General features: G+C 44.3%; 1 long non-coding RNA gene across 2 annotated transcripts; it reads right to left on the minus strand.

Moving 5' to 3' along the window:
• Window positions 1-2,023: 2,023 nt before the first annotated feature.
• Window positions 2,024-27,247, minus strand: LOC130363029 (uncharacterized). Of its 2 annotated transcripts, none has more exons than XR_008891685.1 (3): window positions 27,063-27,247; window positions 2,604-2,758; window positions 2,024-2,344 (listed from the first exon to the last, which is right to left on the minus strand). It is a non-coding gene; the product is annotated as an uncharacterized LOC130363029 (long non-coding RNA). The 2 variants fall into 2 exon arrangements; XR_008891684.1 differs by lacking the exon at window positions 27,063-27,247 and adding an exon at window positions 3,934-4,507.
• Between the last annotated feature and the right edge of the window lie 752 nt (window positions 27,248-27,999).

A 27,999-nucleotide genomic window follows, 5' to 3' on the forward strand; every position in this document is an offset into this window, starting at 1 on the left:
CCTCTCATACCTAACTGTCATATACTGTTGGTTGGACACCCCCCTCAGCACTCCAGGCTGCACTCTCTGGGGGATATTTATCAAAGCTGTCTATGTCCCGCATCAATAGTGTTTGGCCGGTCTATTGTGCGCCTAATTTATCAAAAGGCGCGAGGCCTCTGTCCTAAGTCTGTGTATGAGATGGGGGAAATGTGCTCTTGACATTTTATAAGCACAAATAAAACATAGAAAACTTCATTTTTTTAAACAAAGCATATTTGAAATATTTTTTTTATTTACCATAAGGAGAACAATAGCAAAAATGTGTTTTAATGAGAGTGCCCATTTAAGTGTCAATTTACATTCAAAATGTCATATCGTGAGAATAGACAATAATACATACATCAAATGTGACTCATAGCATATATAAAGTGCAACAAATCAGTGCCATAATCATAGGTATATAATCACATGTACAGTAAAGGGACGATAGTGCGAAATGTGCAAACAAGGGTAATTATCATCATGTAATAGAATATAGTAATGAATACAGACAGGATGGAGATTACACTCACCAATAAGAAAGAACAGCGTCCCGACATAGTCTCGGGGACGCCATGTCCCACGTGTGACGGCGCACAGTACAGGGCAGTAAACACATGGGGGGAGATTTATCAAAACCTGTGCAGAGGAAGAGTGGTGCAGTTGCCCATAGCAACCAATCAGATGGCTTCTTTCATTTTCCACAGGCCTCTTTAGAGGCCTGTGGAAAATGAAAGAAGCCATCTGATTGGTTGCTATGGGCAACCGCACCACTCTTCCTCTGCACAGGTTTTGATAAATCTCCACCATGGAGGGAGATTTATCAAAACCTGTGCAGAGGAAAACTTGCCCAGTTGCCCATAGCAACCAATCAGCATTGCTGCTTTCATTTTTATGAAGGCCTGTGAAAAATGAAAGAAGCGATCTGATAGGTTGCTATGGGCAACTGGGCAAGTTTTCCTCTGCACAGATTTTGATAAATCTCCCCCATGGGGAGCCAATAGGAGTGTTAGACGTCTTTTGCAGACGTCCCCAGCGTGCGCATGAGCACAATAAAGTAACAGTGGTGCGCAGCCATCTTAGTTCAGGGCATAGCATTATGCATATCAGTGGCAAAAGAGGGCACTGCGGTGTGATAGGGTGTATAAGGTCCGCATTAAGCCTAGACCACAGCAGTCCCTATGTAAAGTCACTCGGAGATCGCGGGGAAACCACAGTACTAAATTTTAACAACAACAAAAAACGTGGTCTCAAATGGCTGGAGGTGCTCAACTCCAAATGCGGTTGTGCATTTATACTGGGGGAGCAGATCCTGCCCTTGTAGTCCGTTGCTAGGGGCGATCCCCAGCATAAAAATGCATACAATGGAGGATGCCTGCAGCGGACTACAAGTGCCACAATAGAATTCTACACCAGATAAACGGTGTGGATGTGTAACAATTAGAATAATACAATACAGGAATATGGGTGCACTACTGTGGTAGATGTATACAATGACATTGGCTATCCCTCAACACTGATGTTAAAATTGAGACATTTGCCAGTATATCCTTATATGAAGGACACACCAGAGCCCGCACACCAACGCCAAGGTTTCTCAAATGGCACGGGACCTAACGCTAACCTACCTGTGCGTGATAAGCAAAACGGGGGCCAGTGGGCAATTATGGCAGCATTACGTCGACTCACAGCGTCCTCCCAGGTACCCTCCAGTGTGGCTAAACACACATACAATGGGAGGAGGGAGACAAACTGCAAGCCCCACCTAAGTTGGCTGATATAGGTGCATGGCCTCACAGGTGCTACCTTGATGCTGCCTAGAAAAAGTTCAAGGCGCATGGAGTCGACGTAATGCTGCGTCAGGTCCCGTGCCATTTGAGAAACCTTGGCGTTGGTGTGCGGGCTCTGGTATGTCCTTCATATAAGGATATACTGGCGAATGTCTCAATTTTAACATCAGTGTTGAGGGATAGCCAATGTCATTGTATACATCTACCACAGTAGTGCACCTAAATTCTTGTATTGTATTAACCCACAGTACTCCAAGTAGCTATCACCCCAAAACGGACCAGAGACAGCATCGCCGGTCACATATCGGGAGTGCGGAAACAGGTCATTCTGCACATCATGGGACAGTGGTCACATCTTAGCATGGCCACACCACATCCGCATCCAAATCGCATCAATGTGAACAAGGATATAAGATTGCTTTAATTTTCACAGATATTGGCTCCTCAGTCTCCTGTCCTGAACATAATAAAATCATATACATGAATATGTAAATATTTATTTTGGTGGTGCTATTTTTCATCCGCATAACCATCTGTAAAAAACAGAGGAACAGAAAAAAATTAGAACACATGAGACAAGAAAAAAGGCACATCTTAAACAACTCTAATATAGCAACATGATGAGGACATACTGTATACACAATATTATAATAAATCAGGTGTAACATTCAATTCTACATTAAAGAGCACCTGTCATCAACTAAACTTTCCCTAATCCCCCTGCCCATCTGTCCCTAACTCTAACTAAGCCTATCCCTGTGTTTATTGCGGTTGTAAACCGCATGTAAATACCTTTATATAATCATCTTCGGTAGCTCAGGAGCGCTCTTTTACAGAGGAGCGGAAGGAGGCGTGTCCCGGCAGGCGCGACATCACATGAAGCGCCCTCTTCTTGTATTCTGCGCTCCCTCCCAGTAAGATGACACAGGAACACAGTGCAGGGAGTGCTGTGAGAGGATACAATGTATAAGATAACAGGTGCTGAAGGCGGGGGAGGTGACTGGGCTCTGAGAGGCACGTGCAGGCTTCTAGCTCACTGTGCTGCTCATGCATGATTGACAGGCACTGAACTTCCTGTGGAAGGACCAGTGCCCTTCAGCATTTAGTCCTAAGAGCTGTACATTTACTATGCAAAGCATAGGATGCTGTCTGCAGACCAGGCATAGAAGAGTGACCTCTAGTGGCCAAAAGTATAAAATGAAAAAACTGGTATAAATATGAATATTTTTTAATGAAGATATATTACAATATGTCTTCATTAATGATTAGGAACAACATATTAAAAGTTTTTGTTGATGACAGGTGCTCTTTAAGACCTTCAGGGCGCAGCGTTTGGAGTTGTGCTCCATCTCTAATTTTCAATTGTCCCTGAGATAGTGGGTAAAACCTGACCTCTATAATGTCTCCCATATATTACACATGTAGAAAAGGGATCATCCACTCCTATATCTCTATGGTAGACCCTAAGAAGCAGGAGCATGGAGGACATTTTAGAGCAGTACTGAACAGTGTAAACTGTGAATAAAGAACTGGGATGATATGTAATACTTAATGTGTAGTCTCTTTGCAGTCTCTGATTGTTTCACTTATTCCTCCTCCCAACTCCTTCCTCATCCTTCCTTCTCCATAGATTTGAATGGGCAATATTTAACCTGATCCTTCGGTGACTTGTTGTAAACACAACAAAAAAGGGAACAGTGAGGCAATTAACCTTTTTTGAAAACTAGTAAGGGGAGGGGGTAAGTAAAAAAAAGAAAAAATACTCTCTTAACTTCTGCGCTCTTGCACTGCCACAATATAACTAAGCTCTGCTCCCTGCTGTCCAGCGCTACTGGAATATGATGTCACATGCCAGCAAAGCCAATCAGCAGCTGTGGCGGGACATTATTGTGGCTCAGTATGACATCAAGTTACCAAAGTCATGCACAGCAGGAACCAACCCCAGTGGGGTTGAGAGAGCAAGGAGAGTAAGCGAGTGTTATTTTTTTAAACATTTTCTGACAAGTTGTTAAAGAGGAATTAAGTGCTGGACTACCCTTTAACTGGGGGATGGGGATGCAGGAAAGAAGCCTGATGAAGAAGAAACCTTTTTCTCTGATAAGATATATAACAAGTTTCTTACATTTGCTTGTTCTTTTGATTTATGTAAAGTTTGTTGACCATTTACGTAGTTTACTGGTGGAGTGTTGGGACTCTCTTCCTCTCTGCTACAAACTACAACTAAGACCCGGAGAGATTTCTTTGCTTCAAATCCCCAAAATGTACATTTTTTACAGTTGTTAATTTTTCCTCCGTCAGTATAAAAAAAAAAGTAAAACATGGCGTGACTAATCCTCTGTGTTATATACTGGAAATAATGTCTTTTATGTTTTTGCTAAATTCAAAGCCGTAGAAAAATAAAGGCCATTTCCCATAATAGCGTTATTAGTCAGATATTAGCGAATGCAATGAAGACCCAGACATTCTTTGGCCATGAATTCCTGAGTGCAGCGACCTAAGGAGGATACAGGACATCACCCCAGTTCACCTGCAGAACAAACAAAGATTATTATGCAAGGCTCAATGACCTGGTACTGACTGCACAGAGAACAAATAAGTGAGATACATAAGACATTTACACAGCTGGTTCACCAGCACTAAACCCTATGTGTTAGGTTAAAGTGCGGGTGAATAGCTGTAAAATGAAGGGTCACTCACTCATTTTTGTGGCTTCTGTGCATAATTTCGACTGTTTATTCTTTTATTCCTATTGCGCTCCAGCGCGCATTGGAGGTGGGGAGCCGGCTTGCCCAGCTCCCCTGCCTTATCAATATTCACTCCGCAGCCTGCCTGGGGGGTTGATGTGCAGCTATGGGGAATGAGCGCTCCGAGAGCAGGGCACATGCAACTAGCTTGGGTGTAGCAAGGAGCAGAGCGCTCTCAGGTCACAATGGGGGGAGTGAATGTTGATGAGGCAGCGGAGCTCAGCGAGCCAGCTTCCCACCTCCAGTTCTTGCTGGAGCACAGTAGGAATAAAAGAATAAATAGTCAAAACTGAACAGAAGCCACAAAAAGTGTGACCTTCTATTTTACAGCTATTAACCTGCACTATAACCCAACATATTGGGGTACTCTGCCCCTAGACATCTTATCCACTACCCCTTTAAAGGACAAGTATCATGGAAAAAAAATGATCCCCTATCCGAAGGATAAGGGATAAGTTTTAGATCGTGGGGGGTCCGAGCGAGGGGGCCCCCACGATCTCCTGTTTGGAGCCCCGGCTCTCCTACACAGTGGCGCGTCACCTCCCCTATATATAGCTCTATGGGAGAGCCAAACATTGCCGCACAGCTCTCACAAAGAGCTATATGGAGGGGGTGTGGCGGCCCCCCGATTTGGATAGGGGATACGTTTTTTCCCATGATACTTGTCCTTTAAGGCCCTTTTACACAGGCCAATTAACAGGCTAATAAGTGTCCCTAGGAATGTATAAAAGGGCCAGTGATCAACTGATGAACAAGCAAATGCTCGTTTATCGACTGATTGGATCTTTTGTGGGGCCACATAGATTATTGCTATCGGACATACATTGCCCTGTGCAAAAAGGATTTGTAGCTGTCAGTGATGAATTTAATGTGCTCCACAAATTTAATGGGCCCTGCTGTGCAATTGATTGAACATTGTGAAGGATCAGCAACCAAGCGCCAATGAGTGAGATCAGCACTTACTGTCTGCCTCCCGTCAAAAGAGCCTTTAGGTGATCCGGTCTGGGGTCTGTATTTATTTAGGTGGTCTGGTCTGGGATCAGTATTTATTTAGGTGGTCTGGTCTGAGATCTGTATTTATTTAGGTGGTCTGGGATCTGTATTTATTTAGGTGGTCTGGTCTGAGATCAGTATTTATTTAGGTGGTCTGGTCTGGGATCTGTATTTATTTAGGTGGTCTGGGATCTGTATTTATTTAGGTGGTCTGGTATCTGTATTTATTTAGGTGGTCTGGTCTGGGATCTGTATTTATTTAGGTGGTCTGGGATCTGTATTTATTTAGGTGGTCTGGGATCTGTATTTATTTAGGTGGTCTGGGATCTGTATTTATTTAGGTGGTCTGGGATCTGTATTTATTTAGGTGGTCTGGGATCTGTATTTATTTAGGTGGTCTGGGATCTGTATTTATTTAGGTGGTCTGGGATCTATATTTATTTAGGTGGTCTGGGATCTGTATTTACTTAGGTGGTCTCGTCTGAGATCTGTATTTATTTAGGTGGTCTGGTCTGAGATCTGTATTTATTTAGGTGGTCTGGTCTGGAGTCTGTATTTATTTTGGTGGTCTGGGATTTGTATTTATTTAGGTGGTCTGGTCTGAGATTTTTATTTATTTTGGTGGTCTGGGATCTGTATTTATTTAGGCGGTCTGGTCTGGGATCTGTATTTATTTAGGTGGTCTGGTCTGGGGTCTGTATTTAGTTAGGTGGTCTGGTCTGGGATCTGTATTTATTTTGGTGGTCTTGGATTTGTATTTATTTAGGTGGTCTGGACTGAGATCGGTATTTATTTAGGTGGTCTGGTCTGGAGTCTGTATTTATTTTGGTGGTCTGGGATTTGTATTTATTTAGGTGGTCTGGTCTGGGATTTGTATTTATTTAGGTGGTCTGGTCTGAGATCTGTATTTATTTAGGTGGTCTGGGATTTGTATTTATTTAGGTGGTCTGGACTGAGATATGTATTTATTTAGGTGCTCTGGTCTGGAGTCTGTATTTATATTGGTGGTCTGCTCTGGGATCTGTATTTATTTTGGTGGTCTGGTCTGGGGTCTGTATTTATTTAGGTGGTCTGGACTGGTATCTGTACTTATTTAGGTGGTCTGCTCTGGGATCTGTATTTATTTTGGTGGTCTGGTCAGGGGTCTGTATTTATTTAGGTGGTCTGGGATCTGTATTTATTTAGGTGGTTTGGTCTGGGGTCTGTATTTATTCAGGTGGTCTGGTCTGGGGTCTGTATTTATTTAGGTGGTCTGGTCTGGGATCTGTATTTATTTAGGTGGTCTGGGATCTGTATTTATTTAGGTGGTCTGGTCTGGGGTCTGTATTTATTTAGGTGGTCTGGGATCTGTATTTATTTAGGTGGTCTGGTCTGGGATCTGTATTTATTTAGGTGGTCTGGTCTGGGATCTGTATTTATTTAGGTGGTCTGGAACCTCTATTTATTTAGGTGGTCTGGTCTGGTATCTGTATTTATTTAGGTGGTTTGGTCTGGGGTATGTATTTATTCAGGTGGTCTGGTCTGGGGTCTGTATTTATTTAGGTGGTCTGGTCTGGGGTCTGTATTTATTTAGGTGGTCTGGGATCTGTATTTATTTAGGTGGTTTCGTCTGGGGTCTGTATTTATTCAGGTGGTATGGTCTGGGATCTGTATTTATTTAGGTGGTCTGGTCTGGGATCTGTATTTATTTAGGTGGTCTGGGATCTGTATTTATTTAGGTGGTCTGGTCTGGGGTCTGTATTTAGGTGGTCTGGTCTGGGATCTGTATTTATTTAGGTGGTCTGGTCAGGGGTCTGTATTTATTTAGGTGGTCTGGGATCTGTATTTATTTAGGTGGTTTGGTCTGGGGTCTGTATTTATTCAGGTGGTCTGGTCTGGGGTCTGTATTTATTTAGGTGGTCTGGTCTGGGATCTGTATTTATTTAGGTGGTCTGGGATCTGTATTTATTTAGGTGGTCTGGTCTGGGGTCTGTATTTATTTAGGTGGTCTGGGATCTGTATTTATTTAGGTGGTCTGGTCTGGGATCTGTATTTATTTAGGTGGTCTGGTCTGGGATCTGTATTTATTTAGGTGGTCTGGAACCTCTATTTATTTAGGTGGTCTGGTCTGGTATCTGTATTTATTTAGGTGGTTTGGTCTGGGGTATGTATTTATTCAGGTGGTCTGGTCTGGGGTCTGTATTTATTTAGGTGGTCTGGTCTGGGGTCTGTATTTATTTAGGTGGTCTGGGATCTGTATTTATTTAGGTGGTTTCGTCTGGGGTCTGTATTTATTCAGGTGGTATGGTCTGGGATCTGTATTTATTTAGGTGGTCTGGTCTGGGATCTGTATTTATTTAGGTGGTCTGGGATCTGTATTTATTTAGGTGGTCTGGTCTGGGGTCTGTATTTAGGTGGTCTGGTCTGGGATCTGTATTTATTTAGGTGGTCTGGAATCTGTATTTATTTAGGTGGTCTGGTATCTGTATTTATTTAGGTGGTCTGGTCTGGGGTCTGTATTTATTTAGGTGGTCTGGTCTGTGATCTGTATTTATTTAGGTGGTCTGGTCTGGGATCTGTATTTATTTAGGTGATATGGTCTGGGATCTGTATTTATTTAGGTGGTCTGGCCTGGGATCTGTATTTATTTAGGCGGTCTGGTCTGAGATCTGTATTTATTTAGGTGGTCTGGTCTGGGATCTGTTTTTATTTAGGTGGTCTGGGATCTGTATTTATTTAGGTGGTCTGGACTGGGATCTGTATTTATTTAGGTGGTCTGGTCTGGGGTCTGTATTTATTTAGGTTGTCTGGTCTGGGATCTGTATTTATTTAGGTGGTCTGGGATCTGTATTTATTTAGGTGGTTTGGTCTGGGGTCTGTATTTATTTAGGTAGTCTGGGATCTGTATTTATTTAGGTGGTCTGGGATCTGTATTTATTTAGGTGATCTGGTCTGGGATCTGTATTCATTTAGGTGGTCTGGTGGGGGGTCTGTATTTATTTAGGTGGTCTGGGATCTGTATTTATTTAGGTGGTCTGGGATCTGTATTTATTTAGGTGGTCTGGTCTGGGATCTGTATTTATTTAGGTGGTTTGGTCTGGGATCTGTATTTATTTAGGTGGTCTGGCCTGGGGTTGTGCATTTGTTTGAGCGGTCTGGTCTGAGGTTTGTATTTGTTAAGAGGCCCTGTTTGTAATTTTAAGAGGGTCAGGAGTTCTTAATTTCAGCGGCTCAATTACAGCAGACACCAAGCCTAGCAGAGTCCTCGGGCTGTCAGCATAGCACAGTTACATAGTGAGGGTGCCGATTTGTCCACTAATCCAGTGGTCCCCAACCTTGACCTCAAAGCCCATGAACATTCCAGGTTTTTTTCAGCTACTCCATTTGTATAGACCAGGGGAAAATTTAAGTCCTGGACTGTTGGTGGGCCTTGAAGGTTGGGGTCTTCTGCACTAGACTATGAACAATGGGGGAGATTTATCAAAACCTGTCCAGAGGAAAAGTGCTGAGTTGCCCATAGCAACCAATCAGATCACTTCTTTCATTTTTGAAAAAGCCTCTGAAAAATAAAAGAAGCAATCAGCAACATTTCCTCTGGACAGATTTTGATAAATCTCACCCACTGAATCTAAATACTGTTTAGATGTTGCACTCTCTATTGATTGTAGCATCTAAACAGTTAAATGACTGGCATCAGAGTGATCTCCAATGTTGGCCATTACTTGCGGACGTTGCTGTGGATAGCAGGCAACACCCCCAGATATGGTGGGGGCTCAGCTCCTAAGCCTGTACCATACTCCCTTACACAACCCATGCCATATGGGGTTAAAGTCCTACCATTTTCAGTATACAGTACATTGGTAGACCTATGTGTTTTTTTTTTGTTTTGTTTTTTATTGAAAGCCGAGGTATGTGCTCTCAAATCACCCAAGTGCAAGTAAAAAGTGCAAGTGTTCACACAAACACAAACCCTTCACCTCCGGGCCAAACGGCACCTGCAAGGTTCCAAGTACAATGTCCCCTTTCGCCGAAGCTACTCAGGGACCGAAAGTGTTCCCGGCAGACAACTAGGCGTTAACCAAGCTGTCACCAAGGAACCAGTAAAACCAGTTTGGCATCCTGCCGAAGCAAGGATGCCACAGGGTATAGGAGGGAGGTGAGGAACCTCATGGCCACACACACCTCCCCTAGACTGGCAGGAGGGACACCCAGAAGGGCTACCGTACCCTGCCAAATCCTAGTGGACAAAACGAACACAAAAAGTGGACACAGTGACAACAATAAATAAATAAATAAATAAGTGGATGTGCGCAGTGTGTAATACTGACCGGACATCCGACCGGATCTATAAAAATTCCTCGATTGTAGCCGGAAGGACAGGATACTAAGGGTGAGTGCCCAGAAGAGTGAGAGAAAAAGTGTGTGCTACGTGCTTTCCTTCAAGTGGGGTTGCAAATCCCAAGTGAATTCCGGCACCCTGGGGTCACCACTCCCAGGGCACTTGTGCACCTCAGCCTTCACTCTACCCGGACCTTAAGGCCAGATCCAGCAGGGAACAGGTCTCATCGGGGATGACTGCTGTGCTATACAGCCATCCCTGGTACACCCGCCGTCCTACTGTGTGGTTCCCCATCCTGCCTTGGTGGTCTTCCACACCGCCAACTAACAGGAAAGGTACTACACTTGATCTTAGCCAAAAGGCCGAGAAGCGATCTAGGAAAGACCTATGTGTTGCCATGGTTACAGACTACAAACAATCTTACCTCTCTTCCTTTTGCTTCTTAATCTACAGACAGTAATAAAGGCGGCAGGGAAATTGAAGTAACCTATGGTCATGTGATCAGTAGTGATGAGTAGCCATATTCGAATTCCCAATATTTTGCGAATATTTGGACGAATATTCGTCCTATATTCACAAATTTCGCATAATCGCTATGTTCGTTCTCTCTTTTTTTTTATGCGAAAATTTGTAATGAAATTCGCCTAGTGCGCATGTGCAATTATATCTTTCAGCTAAAAGCAGGGAGGGATCGGTGACAATATTCGCATAAATTCGCATAAAAAAACTAAAAGAATCAAATATTCGTCATTATGAATATATATATCTATATTCGAAATATTCGCGAAATAGCGAAATGCCAATATTTGCGGTAAAAATTAGCATTTTGAATATTCACACTCAACACAGAATGCTGGGGCAGTGGAGAACCCCTTTAATGGTTACATACAAACCCTTAGTTTCGGTAATTTCTTGGATTCTACGTCAGCATTAGCCTCCTGACAGCTCTAGTTATAGTCATGGCCGTAAATGTTGGCACCCCTGAAATTTTTCAAGAAAATGAAGTATTTTTCACAGAAAACAATTGCAGTAACACATGTTTTGCTATACACATGTTTATTCTCTTTGTGTCTATTGGAACTAAACCAAAAAAGGGAGGAAAAAAAGGAAATTGGACATAATGTCACCAAACTCCAAAAATGGTCTGGACAAAATTATTGGCACCCTTTCAAAATTGTGGAAAATAGATTGTTTCAAGCATGTGATGCTCCTTTAAACTCACCTGGGGTAAGTAACAGGTGTGGGCAATATAAAAATCCCACCTGAAAGCAGATAAAAAGGAGAGAAGTTCACAGTCTTTGCATTGTGTGTCTGTGGGTGCCACACTAAGCATGGACAACAGAAAGAGGAGAAGAGAACTGTCTGAGGACTTGAGGACCAAAATTGTGGAAAAATATCAACAATCTTAAGGTTGCAAGTTCATCTCCAGAGATCTAGATTTGCCTTTTTCCACACTGTGCAACATTATCAAGAAGTTTGCAACCCATGGCACTGTAGCTAATCTCCCTGAGCATGGACAGAAGAGAAAAATGTATGAAAGGTGTCAATGCAGGATAGTACGGATGGTGGATAAGCAGCCCCAAACAATTTCCAAAGATATTCCAGCTGTCCTGTAGGCTCAGGGGGCATCAGTGTCAGCGCAAACTATCCGTCGACAATTAAATGAAATGAAAGGCTGGAGACCCAGGAGGACCCCACTGCTGACACAGAGACATAAAAAAGCAAGACTACATTTTGCCAAAATGAACTTGAGTAAGCCAAAATCCTTCTGGGAAACGTCTTGTGGACAGATGAGACCAAGATAGAGCTTTTTGGTAAAGCACATCATTCTACTGTTTACCGAAAATGGAATGATGCCTACAAAGAAAAGAACACAGTACCTACAGTGAAATATGGTGGAGGTCAATGATGTTTTGAGGTTGTTTTGCTGCCTCTGGCACTGGGGGCCTTGAATGTGTACAAGGCATCATGAAATCTGAGGATTACCAATGGATTATGGGTCGTACTGTACAGCCCAGTGTCAGAAAGCTGGGTTTGCATCAGAGATCTTGGGTCTTCCAGTAGGAGAATGACCCCAAACATACGTCAAAATGTACCTAGAAATGGATGGCAACAAAGCGCTGGAGAGTTCTGAAGTGGCAGCAATGAGTCCAGATCTAAATCCCATTGAACACCTGTGGAGAGATCTTAAAATTGCTGTTGGGAAAAGGCGCCTTCCAATAAGAGAGACCTGGAGCAGTTTGTAAAGGAAGAGTGGTCCAACATTCCGGCTGAGAGGTGTAAGAAGCTTATTGATGGTTATAGGAAGCCACTGATTTCAGTTATATTTTCCAAAGGGTGTGCAACCAAATATTGTGTTAAGGGTTCCAATAATTTTGTCCAGTCCATTTTTGGAGTTTGCTGTGACATTACCTATGTCCAATTTGCTTTTTTTCCTCACTTTTTTGGTTTAGTTCCAATACACACCGATCTGTTCTTTATGGGGCACTGTTATCACTGTTTGCTTGCAATATATCATATTGTATATTGTCTATTGTATTTTGTTTGGTAAACCCAATGAAACTTTATTAAAGTGACTCTTTACCCCCCCCCCCCCCCCCCCCCAAAAAAAAAAAACATCTTTAAAGTCTTGTGTCTCCCTTCCCTGCAATTTGCTTGTTGTTAGGGGAAACTTAGCTTAGTATGCTATCTGTACAACATTGCATTTTTTTTCTTTAATGTAACCTGACAATTTTTTTTTCGGTGTCAGAGCATATACAGTGGTCCCTCAACATACGATGGTAATCCGTTCCAAATGGACCATCGTTTGTTGAAACCATTGAATGTTGAGGGATCCATGCAATGTAAAGTATAGGACAGTGGTTGTTGGCTGTCCGGGCATGCTGCATGTTGTAGTTTTGCAACATCTGGAGGTCCGCAGGTTGTAGACCACTGTTAGAGGAAGTTGTACTCATCTGTCCTCGCAGCTCCGGACCGTCACCGCTCGCCACCGCTGCCAGGGATGTCGCCCTCCATCGCTGTCGCCGTGTCCCCGTGGTGTCCCCGACGCTCTGGTAAGGCCTCTGCTTCCCCGGCATCCTCGCTCTCCGTCGCCACCATCACGTCGCTATGCACGCCGATCCTATTGGATGACGGTACGGCGTGCGCAGCGACGTGATGACAACAATGGAGAGTGCTGACCATGCAGGGGATCTCGAAGAGGACGAACTGGAGCCACAAGGACAGGTAAGTGATCATCACCGGACCACACGGGGCACAGTAAACAGCTATCCGGTGTCAGTTGAAGCAGTCTGCGCTGCCGGATAGTCGTTTATGCGATGGCCCCGACATACAAAAGCATCGTATGTTGATGCTGCCTTCAACATGCGATGGCCTCTGAGAGTCCATTGTATGTTGAAATGATCGTATGTCGGGGCCATCGTAGGTCGAGGGGTCACTGTATTATGGAAAAATATAGAAAGTCATTACAAAGTGCAATTGGTCCTGCTAATAACCAGTGGGTCCGTAGATGAAAATAGAGTTATAGAGGCTTTTAACCCCTTCAGGACGGAGCCCATTTTGGCCTTAAGGACCGGAGCGTTTTTTGCACATCTGACCACTGTCACTTTAAACATTAATAACTCTGTGATGCTTTTAGTTATCATTCTGATTCCGAGATTGTTTTTTTGTGACATATTCTACTTTAACATAGTGGTAAATTTTTGTCGATACTTGCATCCTTTCTTGGTGAAAAATCCGTAAATTTGATGAAAAATTTGAAAATTTAGCATTTTTCTAACTTTGAAGCTCTCTGCTTGTAAGGAAAATGGATATTACGAATACATTTTTTTTTTGGTTCACATATACAATATGTCTACTTTATGTTTGCATCATAAAATTGATGAGTTTTTACTTTTGGAAGACACCAGAGGGCTTCAACGGTCAGCAGCAATTTTCCGATTTTTCACAAAATTTTCAAACTCAGTATTTTTCAGGGACCAGTTCAGGTTTGAAGTGGATTTGAAGGGTCTTCATATTAGAAATACCCCATAAATGACCCCATTATAAAAACTACACCCCCCAAAGTATTCAAAATGACATTCAGTAAGTGTGTTAACTCTTTAGGTGTTTCACACGAATAGCAGCAAAGTGAAGGAGAAAATTCACAATCTTCATTTTTTACACTTACATGTTCTTGTAGACCCAATTTTTGAATTTTTACAAGGGGTAAAAGGGCAAAATTTTTACTTGTATTTGTAGCCCAATTTCTCTCGAGTAAGCACATACCTCATATGTCTATGTAAAGTGTTCGGGGGGCGCAGTAGAGGGCTCAGAAGCGAAGGAGCGACGAGGGGATTTTGGAGGTACGTTTTTCTGAAATGGTTTTTGGGGGGCATGTCACCTTTAGGAAGCCCTTATGGTGCCAGAACAGCAAAAAAAAAAACCACATGGCATACCATTTTGGAAACTAGACCCCTCGGGGAATGTAACATTGGATAAAGTGAACCTTAATACCCCACAGGTGTTTCACGACTTTTGCAAATGTAAAAAAAAAATAATAATTTTTACCTAAAATGCTTGTTTTCCCAAAAATTTTAATTTTTAAAAAGGGTAATAGCAGAAAATACCCCTAAAAATTTGAAGCCCAATTTCTCCTGATTCAGAAAACACCCCATATGGGGGTGAAAAGTGCTCTGCTGGCGCACTACAGGTCTCGGAAGAGAAGGAGTCACATTTGGCTTTTTTGAAAGCAAATTTTGCTCTGGGGGCATGCCGCATTTAGGAAGCCCCTATGGTGCCAGGACAGCAAAAAAAAAAAACACATGGCATATCATTTTGGAAACTAGACCCCTCGGGGAACGTAACAAGGGGTTAAGTGAACCTTTATACCCCACAGGTGTTTCACGAATTTTGCATATGTAAAAAAAAAAATTTTTTTTTACCTAAAATGCTTGTTTTCCCAAAAATTTTACATTTTTAAAAAGGGTAAAAGCAGAAAATACCCCCCAAAATTTGTAACACAATTTCTCCCGAGTACGGCGATACCCCATATGTGACCCTAAACTGTTGCCTTGAAATACGACAGGGCTCCAAAGTGAGAGCGCCATGCGCATTTGAGGCCTAAATTAGGGATTGCATAGGGGTGGACATAGGGGTATTCTACGCCAGTGATTCCCAAACAGGGTGCCTCCAGCTGTTGTAAAACTCCCAGCATGCCTGGACAGTCAACGGCTGTCCGACAATACTGGGAGTTGTTTTGCAACAGCTGGAGGCTCCGTTCTGGAAACAGTGGCGTACCAGACGTTTTTCATTTTTATTGGGGAGGGGAGGGGAGGGGGGCTGTGTAGGGGTATGTGTATATGTAGTGTTTTTTACTTTTTATTTTATTTTTTGTGTTAGTGTAGTGTAGTGTTTTTAGGGTACAGTCACACGGGCGGGGGGTTCACAGTAGTTTCTCGCTGGCAGTTTGAGCTGCAGCAGAAAGTTTGCGGCAGCTCAAACTTGCAGCCAGATACTTACTGTAATCCTCCACCCATGTGAGTGTACCCTGTACGTTCACATTGGGGGGGGGGGGGGGGGGGGGGGGGAACATCCAGCTGTTGCAAAACTACAACTCCCAGCATGCCCGTTGGCTGTTGGTGACTGCTGAGAGTTGTAGTTTTGCAACAACTGTAGGCACACTGGTTATGTATCACTGAGTTTTGTGACCTAACTCAGTGTTTCACAACCAGTGTGCCTCCAGCTGTTGCAAAACTACAACTCCCAGCATGTACGGTGCATGGTGTACGGTGACTGCTGAGAGTTGTAGTTTGCAACAGCTGGAGGCACACCGGTCGTGAAACACTGAGTTAGGTAAAAAAAAACTGAGTTTCACAACCAGTGTGCCTTCAGCTGTTGCAAAACTACAACTCTCAGCAGTCACCGACAGACAACGGGCATGCTGGGAGTTGTAGTTATGCAACCAGCAGATGCACCACTACAACTCCCAGCATGCACTTTAGCTGTTTGTGCAAGCTGGGAGTTGTAGTTATACAACAGCTGAAGGTACACTTTTCCATAGAAAGAATGTGCCTCCAGCTGTTGCAAAACCATAAGTCCCAGCATGCCCATAAGGGAATGCTGGGAGTTGTGGTGGTCTGCCTCCTGCTGTTGCATAACTACAGCTCCCAGCATGCCCTTTTTGCATGCTGGGAGCTGTTGCTAAGCAACAGCAGGAGGCTGTCACTCACCTCCAACGATCCACGCCGGAGAGTCAGTCCCTCGTCGTCACCGCCGCCGCTGCTCCTGGGGCCCCGATCCCAACATGGACGTCGGGGATCGGGGTCCCCAGCACCCGGGGTGCACGTCCCGCACCCGCTCACGTCCTCCGGAAGAGGGGCGGAGCAGGTGCGGGAGTGACACCCGCAGCAGGCGCCCTGATTGGTCGGCCGAATCAGGGCGATCGTGAGGTCGCACCAGTGCCACCTCACCCCTGCTGGCTCTGGCTGTTCGGGGCCGTCAGAGACGGCCCCGAACAGCCAGTAATTCCGGGTCACCGGGTCACTGGAGACCCGATTGATCCGAAATCGCCGCAGATCACTGGACTGAATTGTCCAGCGATCTGCTGCGATTGCCGACATGAGGGGGCATAATGACCCCCCCTGGGCGATATGCCGGGATGCCTGCTGAACGATTTCAGCAGGCATCCGGCTCCGGTCCCCAACCGGCTAGCGGTGGGGGCCGGAATTCCCACGGGCGTATGGATACGCCCTCGGTCCTTAAGGACTCGGGATGCAGGGCGTATCCATACGCCCTATGTCCTGAAGAGGTTAAAAAAGGAGGAGAGGAGAAAACTAGCTGGCTGTATACAACAAAGTCAGTAAGGCTATGTTCACACGGCAGAATTTCTGCACGGAATTGTGCATGAAAATTCTGCAGTAAATTAATTGCCCATTCATTTCAATGGAATTCCTGCAGCAGAAATTCTGCTGTGTGAATGGGACGTGCAAAAAATTATGGCGTGTGAACATAGCCTAAGGCCGGTTTCACATGGCAGAAATTCCGCATGTCAGCATCAATCCCACACCCTCATTCATTTTGGCTTCAATTCCGCATCTGAATTTGCGCAATTGATGCAGCATTGACACAGAATTTCCTGATGCTTTCTGCGTGATTCTGCAGCACAATTAAAAAGGTGGCTTTTTTTTAAAGCTAAGTTTAAATTCCGCACGATTTCCACACCAATTTAATCCCCATTGAATTCAATACGATTCCGCAGCCAAAGTCCTGAAAAATAGAAGACCAGACTTATATTTTCCGGAAAACGGAAAGCGGAATTTTTGCATTAAACATTCTGCAGCAGAAATTCTGCTGTGTGAATGGCCTTGTGGAATCCCATTATAGTGAATGGGCAGTAAATTTAGGTGGAATTCTGTGCGGAAAAATAATGCGGAATTCCGTGTGGAATTTCTGCCGTGTGGTGAACATAGCCTATGATTTCCTTACTTGTGTCCATCTGCTGTGTATGGTGTGCAAGATGAAGCAGAATACCCATGAAAACATTGAGATTCTGATGTAACAGAATTTTCTATCAGAATCCAGCAGAAAAATTCCACACAGAAATTCCGCTAGCAGAGTCCCATTGTTTTCATGGGGGATTCTGCTTTAGGCCGCGTTCACACGGCAGAAATTCTGCACGAAATTCCGCATTAGTTTTCCGCATTGAATTCCGCCTAAATGTATTGCCCCTTCACTTTAATGGGATTCGGTAATGTCATTCACACAGCGGAATATCTGCTGCGGAATGTCTGATGCGGAAATCCCGCATTCCGTGCTCTGGAAAAATATAAGGCTGGTCTTACATTTTTCCAGACTTCGGCTGCGGTATCCTATTGTAGTCAATGGAGATTGAATTTCTGCAGAATTGGTGCGGTAATCCTGCGGAATGCATGCGGAATTCGGACGGGATTTAAACTTAGCTTTAAAAAAAAAAAAAAAACTGCACTGCAGAAAGCATCTGGAAATTCTGATTCTGCATCAATTCTGCAAAATGCCGGACAGATGCGGAATTGAAGCCAAAATGAATGTGGATGCAAAATTGATGCTGACATGCAGAATTTCTGGCGCATTACTGTGCACACGGCAGAATATCTGTTACGGAAACTACTGGGGTGGAAATTACGCAGTGTGAACTAGGCCTAAGACAGAATGGATGTAAAAAGCAGCTCCCGTTCTCAATGGCCGCCATGTAACACTTACCACATGTCCTTACTGGCGGCACTTTCCTTAGCTGTATCCGCTCTTAACCATAAAAAAAAAAAAAAATGGATTTTGGATATACCGTACTTTTCGCCGTATAAGACGCACTTTTTCTTCCCCAAAACTGAGGGGAAAAGTTGGTGCATCTTATACGGCGAATACACCCCTATCGCGGCGGTCCCTGCGGCCATCAACTGCCGGGACCCGCGGCTAATACAGGACACCACCGATCGCGGTGATGTCCTGTACTGTATTAACCCTTCAGACGCAGCGATCAAAGCTGACCGCCAAGTCTGAAGTGAAGTGACACTAACCCGGCTGCACCGGGAGGGACCTTACCTGCCTCCTCGGTGTCTGCTCCGTGCCGGGATCCCCTGCATGGCCGGAGCTCTCCATCATCGCCATCACGTCGTCTCGCACGCCGCCCCGTCATCTAATAGGAGCGGCGTGCGTAGCGACGTGATGGCGGCGACGGAGAGAGAGGATGCCGTGCAGCAGAGACGTTCCGGAGCGACGGGGACACCCTGGGGACGCGGCGACAGCGATGGAGGGCGACATCCAGGGCAGCGGTGACCGGTCCGGAGCGGCGGGGACACGTGAGTATTACCTCCTATACCAGTGGTCTTCAACCTGCGGACCTCCAGATGTTGCAAAACTACAATTCCTGGCATGCCCGGACAGCCAACGGCTGTCCGGGCATGCCGGGAGTTGTAGTTTTGCAACATCTGGAGGTCCGCTGGTTTATGATCACTGTCCTATACTTTACATTGTATTCTAGATTTTCCTCCTTTAAAATTGCGTCTTATATGCCGGAGCATCCTATATGGCGAAAAATACGGTAGTTACAATTTTTTTTATTTTGCTAACTGACTAATTGAACTAACATTGTGTCCATTCAATGTATAATACAGCCAGACCCAGTGAATACAATGAAGCCCTTCTCTGTGAACTGTCAAATCACATTGTACCTACAGCAAGTCAACACTAGGGGGAAGCATAATGCCGAAAAAATCTGTTCTACAGGAAATGTTTTCCTCTTCTTAAAATAAAAATTATATTCTCAGAAAAAACGTTTTTTTGTTTTTTTTTCTATTTTCCAATTCAAGATTTTATAAAGAATATTTATTATGTTATATACAATAATAGTTACAAAGTTTTTAGGAAGGAAACAAAGGCTGACCAGGCATGCTGGGAGTTGTAGTTTTGCAACAGCTGGAGGCATTTTTTGGTGTCTTTAGGTCCCTATGATGTTGTACATTTAGATTAGGAGACTCATGGTTAAATCAGGATACTTGGCCATTATATGGGTGCAGGACCCACAACTGCAAAGACCTCTGCCCTACTCGCTAAAAGCAGGATCCAGTAAAAATAAAAAATAAAAATAATAAAAAATAAATGAAAAAAAAGGAAAGATAAACAATAAAAGAAAGGATACTGTGTAGCGTACATTTTATTTTGGATGCCACTAAGGCGGTTTTGCAACAACAACTTGGCGTTTGCTGAAGTATATAGGATATTGCTTGCAGCTATTGCCTTTATATACAGGTAGACTTCTTAGTTGCTGGTTCACGTACACCGTGGCTCCTCCGCTAATAGCTGCTTAACATGATATCTCTCGGGCTGCCATAATTTTACTGCCAAGTCTATTTTTACATTGAAATATTAAAATGGTTTGTATTTGGTCGCTGTTCAGTTCATGGTGCAGCCAGCAGATGGCGATGAGTGATAAGAGAAAACAGACATAGCTGTGGACGCGGAGATATTCCAGTCTATGTATTTACTGTACACACATTGTAGGGTTAAAGAAGTACTGCAGGATAGAGAATAAGAGTCTGATCACGAGGGGGTCTGACTGCTGGGACTAGAGATGAGCGAACTTACAGTAAATTCGATTCGTCACAAACTTCTCGGCTCGGCAGTTGATGACTTTTCCTGCATAAATTAGTTCAGCTTTCAGCTGCTCCCGTGGGCTGGAAAAGGTGGATACAGTCCTAGGTGACTCTTTCCTAGGACTGTATCCACTTTTTCCAGCCCACCGGAGCACCGGAAAGCTGAACTAATTTATGCAGGAAAAGTCAGCAACCGCCGAGCCGAGAAGTTTGTGATGAATCGAATTTACTGTAAGTTTGCTCATCTCTAGCTGGGACCCCTGCCATCTACACGGCGCCCTGCTCTCCAGATTGTTCTCCACTCTATGTAAGGAGACTGTCGACCCCTGCATGAAGAGGCCAACAGGCCCCCTCCATGTATCTCTATGGGAGAGCTGGAGATACACGAACACTGTACCTTCGGCCCTATCATAGAGATACGTGGAGGGGACGTATCGACCTCCGCTTTGTGCTGGGGTCGACACAGCTCTGTACGTAGGAGAGCCGAGGCACCGTGCAGGAGACAGAAGGGGGTCCCGGCGGTTACCCCCCAGGGGATACATTGTCTAATGCTGCAGTAACCTTTTAAGTGCTATAAGGACCATTATACTTGCTCACTAGGATCAGGTTTCTCAGTATATCATTACTTATTGCAAAAATCTTACCAGCTGAGTGTCCAGTAGTGTTGCTCGCGAATATTCGCAATGCGAATTTTATTCGCGAATATCGCATATTCGCGAATTCGCGAATATAGCACTATATATTCGTAATTATGAATATTCGTTTTTGTTTTTTTAGTTTTTTTCACAGTACACATCACAGTGATCATCCCTTTCTGCTTCCAGCTTGTGTGGTGTAAAGAAGACTCTAATACTACTGTGTGAGACCGGCGTGCGAATTTTCGCATATGCGAAAATTAGTATATGCAAATTTTCGCATATGCGAATTTCTACTTATATTAATGAATGTATATGCTAATATTCGCATATGGGAAAATAAATCGAGATTATTACGAATATGCGAATATTCGCGAATATATGACGAATATTCGTCCATATATTCGCGAATATTCGCGAATTCCAATATGGCCTATGCCGCTCAACACTAGTGTCCAGTACTGAACAGGAGATCTGAAAAGATAGATAGAAAGATAACACAAACAAGGATATGTTGGCCAGCACTTACTGATACCAAACTAATGCATGGACCTGGCATACAGGTGCACGCTGCTAGGCTGACTATACCTTACCGTGGTGGGATGGTCCAATCTATTTAGCTGCCAAATTGTGGGCTAAGTACCTCACTTTTTCATTTTTTGCACTATAGCTGTATAGCATTTCATGTTTTATCTGTATCTTTGTGCTAGCAGTGTGCTGCTGTATTCTCCTGTTTATGTATATTCTGCCTAGCAGCGTGCACCTGTATGCCAGGTCCATACAGTAATTTTGGTATCAGTATGTGCTGGCCAACGTATCCTTGTTTGTGTTACACTTATGGGGGAGTGGCTACCTCCATGTTGGCTCCTGCACCCCACCCACCTCTATTAGGTGTGTATAAGGTGCTGGACGTCTCAGACCTTGCAATGCCTGTTAAACTGATTACACAGAGACATATTCACAGTGTAGGGTCCATCCCAATGAGGTCACCTTACCGCGGTGGGATGGTCCAAACTATTTGGCCGCCAAATTGTGAGCTAAGTACCTCACTTTTTCATTTTTTGCACTATAGCTGTATAGTATTTCATGTTTTATCTGTATCTTTGTGCTAGCAGTGTGCTGCTGTATTCTCCTGTTTAGATAGAAAGATAGATATGAGATAGATAGAAAGATAGATATGAAATAGATAGATAGATATGAGATAGATAGATAGATAGATAGATAGATGAACCCCTGAGAAATAACCTCATAGCAGTATCCCTCCACCACCAAATTTCACAGATGGCACAATGCAGTCAGGCGGGTAAACCAAACCCATTCACCCATTCACCAAACCCAGACTGGTCCATCAAACACCAGATAAAGAAGCCTGATCTGACACTCCACCAAACAAGTTTGACAACTAATGTTCTAATTTACACATGATTTCATTTATTATTCCCCATATCTGAATACCAGTGGTTCAGAAGTTTACATAAACCAAGGTGACTGTGCCTTTAAATGGCAGTGTTTTCTAGCCTCTTGACATCTGATAGACATCATGTGAGGTAAATGGAGGTGACCTGTGGCAGGGCGAAGGTGTACTTGCCTCTTTGTTTGACTTCATTGGAAAATCCAAAGGAATCAGCCAAGACATCAGTAAAAGAATTATGGCTTTCCACAAGTCTGGTCCATCCTTTGAGGTAACATCCAATCGTATGATCATACATGCTGGTTAAAACACCATGGAAGCACCGCCGCCATCATACAGCTTAGGAAGGAGACACGTTCTGCATGGACTACCATTATTGTGTCTACACCCTAGAATCCAAGAACAACAGCAAAGTTCCTTGTAAAGATACTGGAAAAGAGAAGTACTAGTGTCTAGACCAGTGTTTCCCAACCAGGGTGCCTCCAGGTGTTGCAAAACTACAACTCCCAGCATGCCCGGACAGCCAAAGGCTGTCCGGGCATGCTGGGAGTTGTAGTTTTGCAACACCTGGAGGCACCCTGTTGGGAAACACTGGTCTGGACCAAGTGTAATAAGTGTCCTCTATCGACAAAACCTGACAAGGAAAAACCCACCGCTCCAAATCCACCATCTGCTTATGGGGACGAATGGGGGAATTTATCAAAACCTGTGCAGAGAAAAAGTAGTGCAGTTGCCCATAGCAACCAATCAGATCGCTTCCTTCATTTTTCCAGAGGCCTTTTTTAAAATTAAAAGAAGCGATTTGATTTGTTGCTCTGGGCAAATGGCAGAAGTTCTTAAACAAGATATCCAGCATAAATAATGGTATAAGTAGCTGATTGCGGGGGGGGGGGGGGGCTCTGGTCTGAGCGCTGGGTAACCCCCCCCCCCCCCGCCACTGGGGGACCCGCCACTGGGGGACCCGCCACTGAGTGAGGTCCGTGTTCTGCCTGCTCCATACATTTCTATGGGAGCGCCGAAAAGTCCTGAGTACAGCACTCGGGATTCATCGGCGCTCTCATAGAAATGAATGGAGCGCGCGCCGTCCGTACCGGTAGATGACACATGCTCCTCTCTGCGAGAGCCAGGGTCCCATCCCGGAGATCGCGGGGGGTTCCAGCGCTCCGACCCCCCCTGCAATCAGCTACCCACAGGATAGGGATTAGGTTTAGTTTTGCCAGAGTCCTATTTTAACTTTTTGGAGAAAAGTCCTCTGGTCTGATAAGACTCAAAAGGAACAGTCTGGCCAATGGTTATGTATGGAGGAAAATGTGGGAGGCGTGCAAGCCAAAGAACGCCATCCCAACCATCAAGCGCATGGTGAGGGGGTCCTCTGTTGATAGGGGGCTTGCGCACTTCACAAGTGTTTTTCTACTTTTCATAGCAACTTTTCAAAAACAAATTCCATGATCTATACATGTAACCAACAAAACAAAGATGCCCATACACCTTAGACCAGGGTTCTCAAACTGGTGGCCCTCAAGATATTGCAAAACCAGATGTTGCAACTCCCAGAATGCCCATACAGCTATTTACTGCAGCTAACGACTGTCGGGAATGCAGGGAGTTTAAGTTTTGCAACATCTGGAGGGCCGCCAGTTTGAGACCCCTGCCTTAGACTAATGTCCGCTGGCATGTGCGGCCCACTAGGGTGGCCTCTTGACTCTCCACTGACAGATTATGTTGGTGGAGAGAAGAGTTGGGTGTGCTGGATTCTCTCCACCCGACCCATTTTGGGAATTACCCCACCCCAGGAACAACACAAGAATGTTCGGCCATGCTGAATGTTCATAAGTATGGGGTCAGGAGAGATAACTGACAGTCATTCATAGCATATGGCCATTCTAGCCAAATAGACTGTATAAGAAGGCCAAGGTTCCTTCATCTAAAGCAGTGTTTTCCAACCAGGGTGCCTCCAGCTGTTGCAAAACTACATCTCCAAGCATGCCCGGACAGCCTTGGGCAGCCTGGATGGATGGCATGGATGGAAGAGGAAAATTGATGAAAGGTGTCAATGCAGGATAGTCCGGATGGTGGATAAGCAGCCCCAAACAAGTTCCAAAGATATTCAAGCTGTCCTGCAGGCTCAGGGAGCATCAGTGTCAGCGCGAACTATCCATCGACATTTAAATGAAATGAAACGCTATGGAGGAGACCCAGGAGGACCCCACTATGGAGGAGACCCAGGAGGACCCCACTGCTGACACAAAGACATAAAAAAGCAAGACTACATTTTGCCAGAATGAATTGAGTAACCAAAATCCTCTTGGGAAAACGTCTTGTGAAACCTTGGCGCTGGTGTGCGGGCTCAGGTATGTCCTTCATATAAGGATATACTGGCAAATGTCTCAATTTTAACATCAGTGTTGAGGGATAGCCAATGTCATTGTTACATCCACCACAGTAGTGCACCTAAATTCCTGTATTGTATTATTCTAATTGTTACACATCCACACCATTTATCTGGTGTAGGATTCTATTGTGGCACTTGTAGTCCGCTGCAGGCATCCTCCATTGTATGCATTTTTATGCTGGGGATCGCCCCTAGCAATGGACTACAAGGGCAGGATCTGTTCCCCTAGTACATATGCACAATTGCATTTGGGGTTGAGCACCTCCTGCCTGCCAGTTGCTCTTTTTTTGTCAAACGTCTTGTGGACAGATGAGACCAAGATAGAGCTTTTAGGTAAAGCACATCATTCTACTGTTTACCGAAAACAGAATGAGGCCTACAAAGAAAAGAACACAGTACCTACAGTGAAATATGGTGGAGGTTCAATGATGTTTTGGGGTTGTTTTGTTGCCTCTGGCACTAGGTGCCTTGAATGTGTACAAGGCATCATGAAATCTGAGGATTAACAACGGATTTTGGGTCGCACTGTACAGCCCAGTATCAGAAAGCTGGGTTTGTGTCCAAGATCTTGGGTCTTCCAGCAGGACAATGATCCCAAATATACATCAAAAAGCCCCCAGAAATGGATGACAACAAAGCGCTGGAGAGTTCTGAAGTGGCAGCAATGAGTCCAGATCTAAATCCCATTGATCACCTGTGGAGAGATCTTAAAATTGCTGTTGGGTAAAGGCGCCTTCCAATAAGAGAGACCTGGAGCAGTTTGTAAAGGAAGAGTGGTCCAACATTCCGGCTGAGAGGTGTAAGAAGCTTATTGATGGTTATAGGAAGCCACTGATTTCAATTATTTTTTCCAAAGGGTGTGCAACCAAATATTAAGTTAAGGGTGCCAATAATTTTGTCCAGACCATTTTTGGAGTTTGGTGACATTATGTTCAATTTGCTTTTTTTCCTCCTTTTTTTTGTTTAGTTCCAATACACACAAAGGGAATAAACATGTGTATAGCAAAACATGTGTTACTGCAATCCTTTTCTGTGAGAAATACTTCATTTTCTTGAAAATTTTTAGGGGTGCCAACATTTACGGCCATGACTGTAGATAGATAGATAGATGAGATATGTAAATATGAGATAGATACATAGATATGAGGTAGGTAGATAGATGGATGAAAAACATTTAAAAAACATGACCAGCAGCTAAGCCCTCACTGACTTTAAAGGATCTGAGCTGCAATACCAAACACAACCTGAAGACAGGTGTGGTGCTGTTTGTAGAAGAAAGCAACCATGTTCTTCTCATCCTAACCAATCCTTACAACCCCAAATGTGAACTCAAGGGGGGGGGGGTCTGTGTATCTAAACCCATTTCTATCTCTTTGGATCTGGCTGGAGAGAGTCTTTAAGGCGGCAGGTGCACTTTAAGGCTTCCATATAAATATCAGTGAAGGAAGTCAGGAATAAACAAATCGTCTAATTAAAAATAAGCTGCTGTTTGAGGAAGATTGATAACTTTCTTCTAGTGCCAGCCCGGCAGGATTTCTGGATGCCGTCTCGGCGTTGTGTTCATCTCCGCTGAGAAGGAACAGTTGTTGCACCGGTAGTCATGGACAATTAAATCTTCTCCTCTCGTAGAAATAATTCTCACCAGCTGAAGACAACAGCCACAATCTGGTGTGGAGCTGTCTCTATTAGAGCCCCGCACATGCTACGTACTGTGACATGGCTCTTAACCCCTTCCGTGCCGAGGCGGCTGGCATGCCTATTGGCACAACGTAAACCCCTCCGCAATCCCTTAGATGCCTGGCAGAGCGCGCTTCCCTCCCTGATCGTTGCCGAAGAAGAAGCAAGTCTCAGAATTACCAAGAATGACCATCGACTGGTCAACATAACAACAGGTGACCGGATAGTAATGGGGGTTATAGAGGTAGGGTTGGAGTGGATTAGTATGTAAGAACAGATACTTACATTGTAATGGATTGATATATACTACTAACATATAAATACGAATATTAAAATGCCAATTTCTCCTATACTGCATACTAAAGTCTTCACTGAACTAACCTACTCCCTCCTCCTCCACCTGAAACGCTCTTTCCCTCCCGCCATCGAGCGTGGAAGATGAGAGATAAGAAATACGTAAAAGAAGTTTTAACCAATTAAGTGTTTTTAACACCCATTTTAGACAACCCCTTTTGCAGACGTCACTATAGTCTATATAAACTTTGTACAGCTTTTTTTCTGGTTAATAAAGTAAGTATCATCCAACTGACAGCTACTGTACTTTCTAGCATGCGCACCAATTCTGATATCATTCAGAATAATTCAGATATGTTCGGAAATAATCAGGAAAGGGGCAGATCTTCACTGGGTACAGCCAGGATCTATTTCAGGGTTGCCACCTTCCTTGCAAAAAAAAAAAGTTTTTCAGCATAATTTTTCGTGCTGAAAACGCCCCCCTCGGCTTATACTCGGGTGAACTCTCCGCCTGTCAATCCCTTCTCAGTGGTCTTCAACCTGCGGACCTCCAGATGTTGCAAAACTACAACTCCCAGCATGCCGGGAGTTGTAGTTTTGAAACATCTGGAGGTCCTCAGGTTGAAGACCACTGCCGGGCCTTCGTCATCATCCAGACCCCCCCTTTAGTTTTCTACTCACCTGCCCGTGCGCAGCAGATGTGCCTGCGCATGAACGTCCCTGTGTGTCGTCGTCAAGGCAACGTCACTAGTCTGGGGCCGGCCCGGAGAAGAGGGCCTCCCGATAAAGATGGACAGCCTGGAACGACTAACCCTCCCTACCGGACGGTTCCTGCCGCATAGATGGCTCGGACCAGCTCACCCTTCCTTCCCACCGAGGGGAGGAGAGTAGAAAACTAAAGGGGGGTCTGGATGATGACGAAGGCCCAGGATTGACAGGCAGTGATGATGGGGGTCTGGATGATGACAGGGGTGATGATGACAGGGGTATTGATGACAGGGGTCTGGATGATGACAGGGGTGATGATGACAGGGGTATTGATGACAGGGGTCTGGATGATGACAGGGGTCTGGATGTTGACAGGGGTCTGGATGATGACAGGGGGGATGATAAAGGGGGGATGATGACAGGGGTCTGGATGATGACAGGGTGATGATGAAGGGGGGATGATGAAGGGGGGATGATGAAGGGGGTCTGGATGATGACGGGGGTCTGGATGATGACAGGGGGGATGATGTATTTCCCACCCTAGGCTTATAGTCGAGTCAATAAGTTTTCCTGTGTTTTTGGGATGAAATTAGGGGCCTCGGCTTATATACGGGTTGGCTTATACTCGAGTATATACAGTAATTACTTTTTCATTTTTTTCCCTCATCTCCTTCTAAAAAATCATAATGCTTTCAATTTTGCACCTAAAATTCCATATTATGGCTTACTTTTTGCACCACCAATTCTACTTTGCAGTGACAGTTATTTTACCAAAATATCCACGGCGAAGCGGAAAAAAAACTTCATTGTGCAACAAAATTGAAGAAAAAAATTCCATTGTGTAATTTTTGGGGGTTTCCATTTCTATGCAGTACATTTTTCGGTAAAAACTACATCTTATCTCTATTCT

The sequence above is a fragment of the Hyla sarda genome, chromosome 3 (genome assembly GCF_029499605.1).
Source record: "Hyla sarda isolate aHylSar1 chromosome 3, aHylSar1.hap1, whole genome shotgun sequence".
Taxonomy (NCBI): domain Eukaryota; kingdom Metazoa; phylum Chordata; class Amphibia; order Anura; family Hylidae; genus Hyla; species Hyla sarda.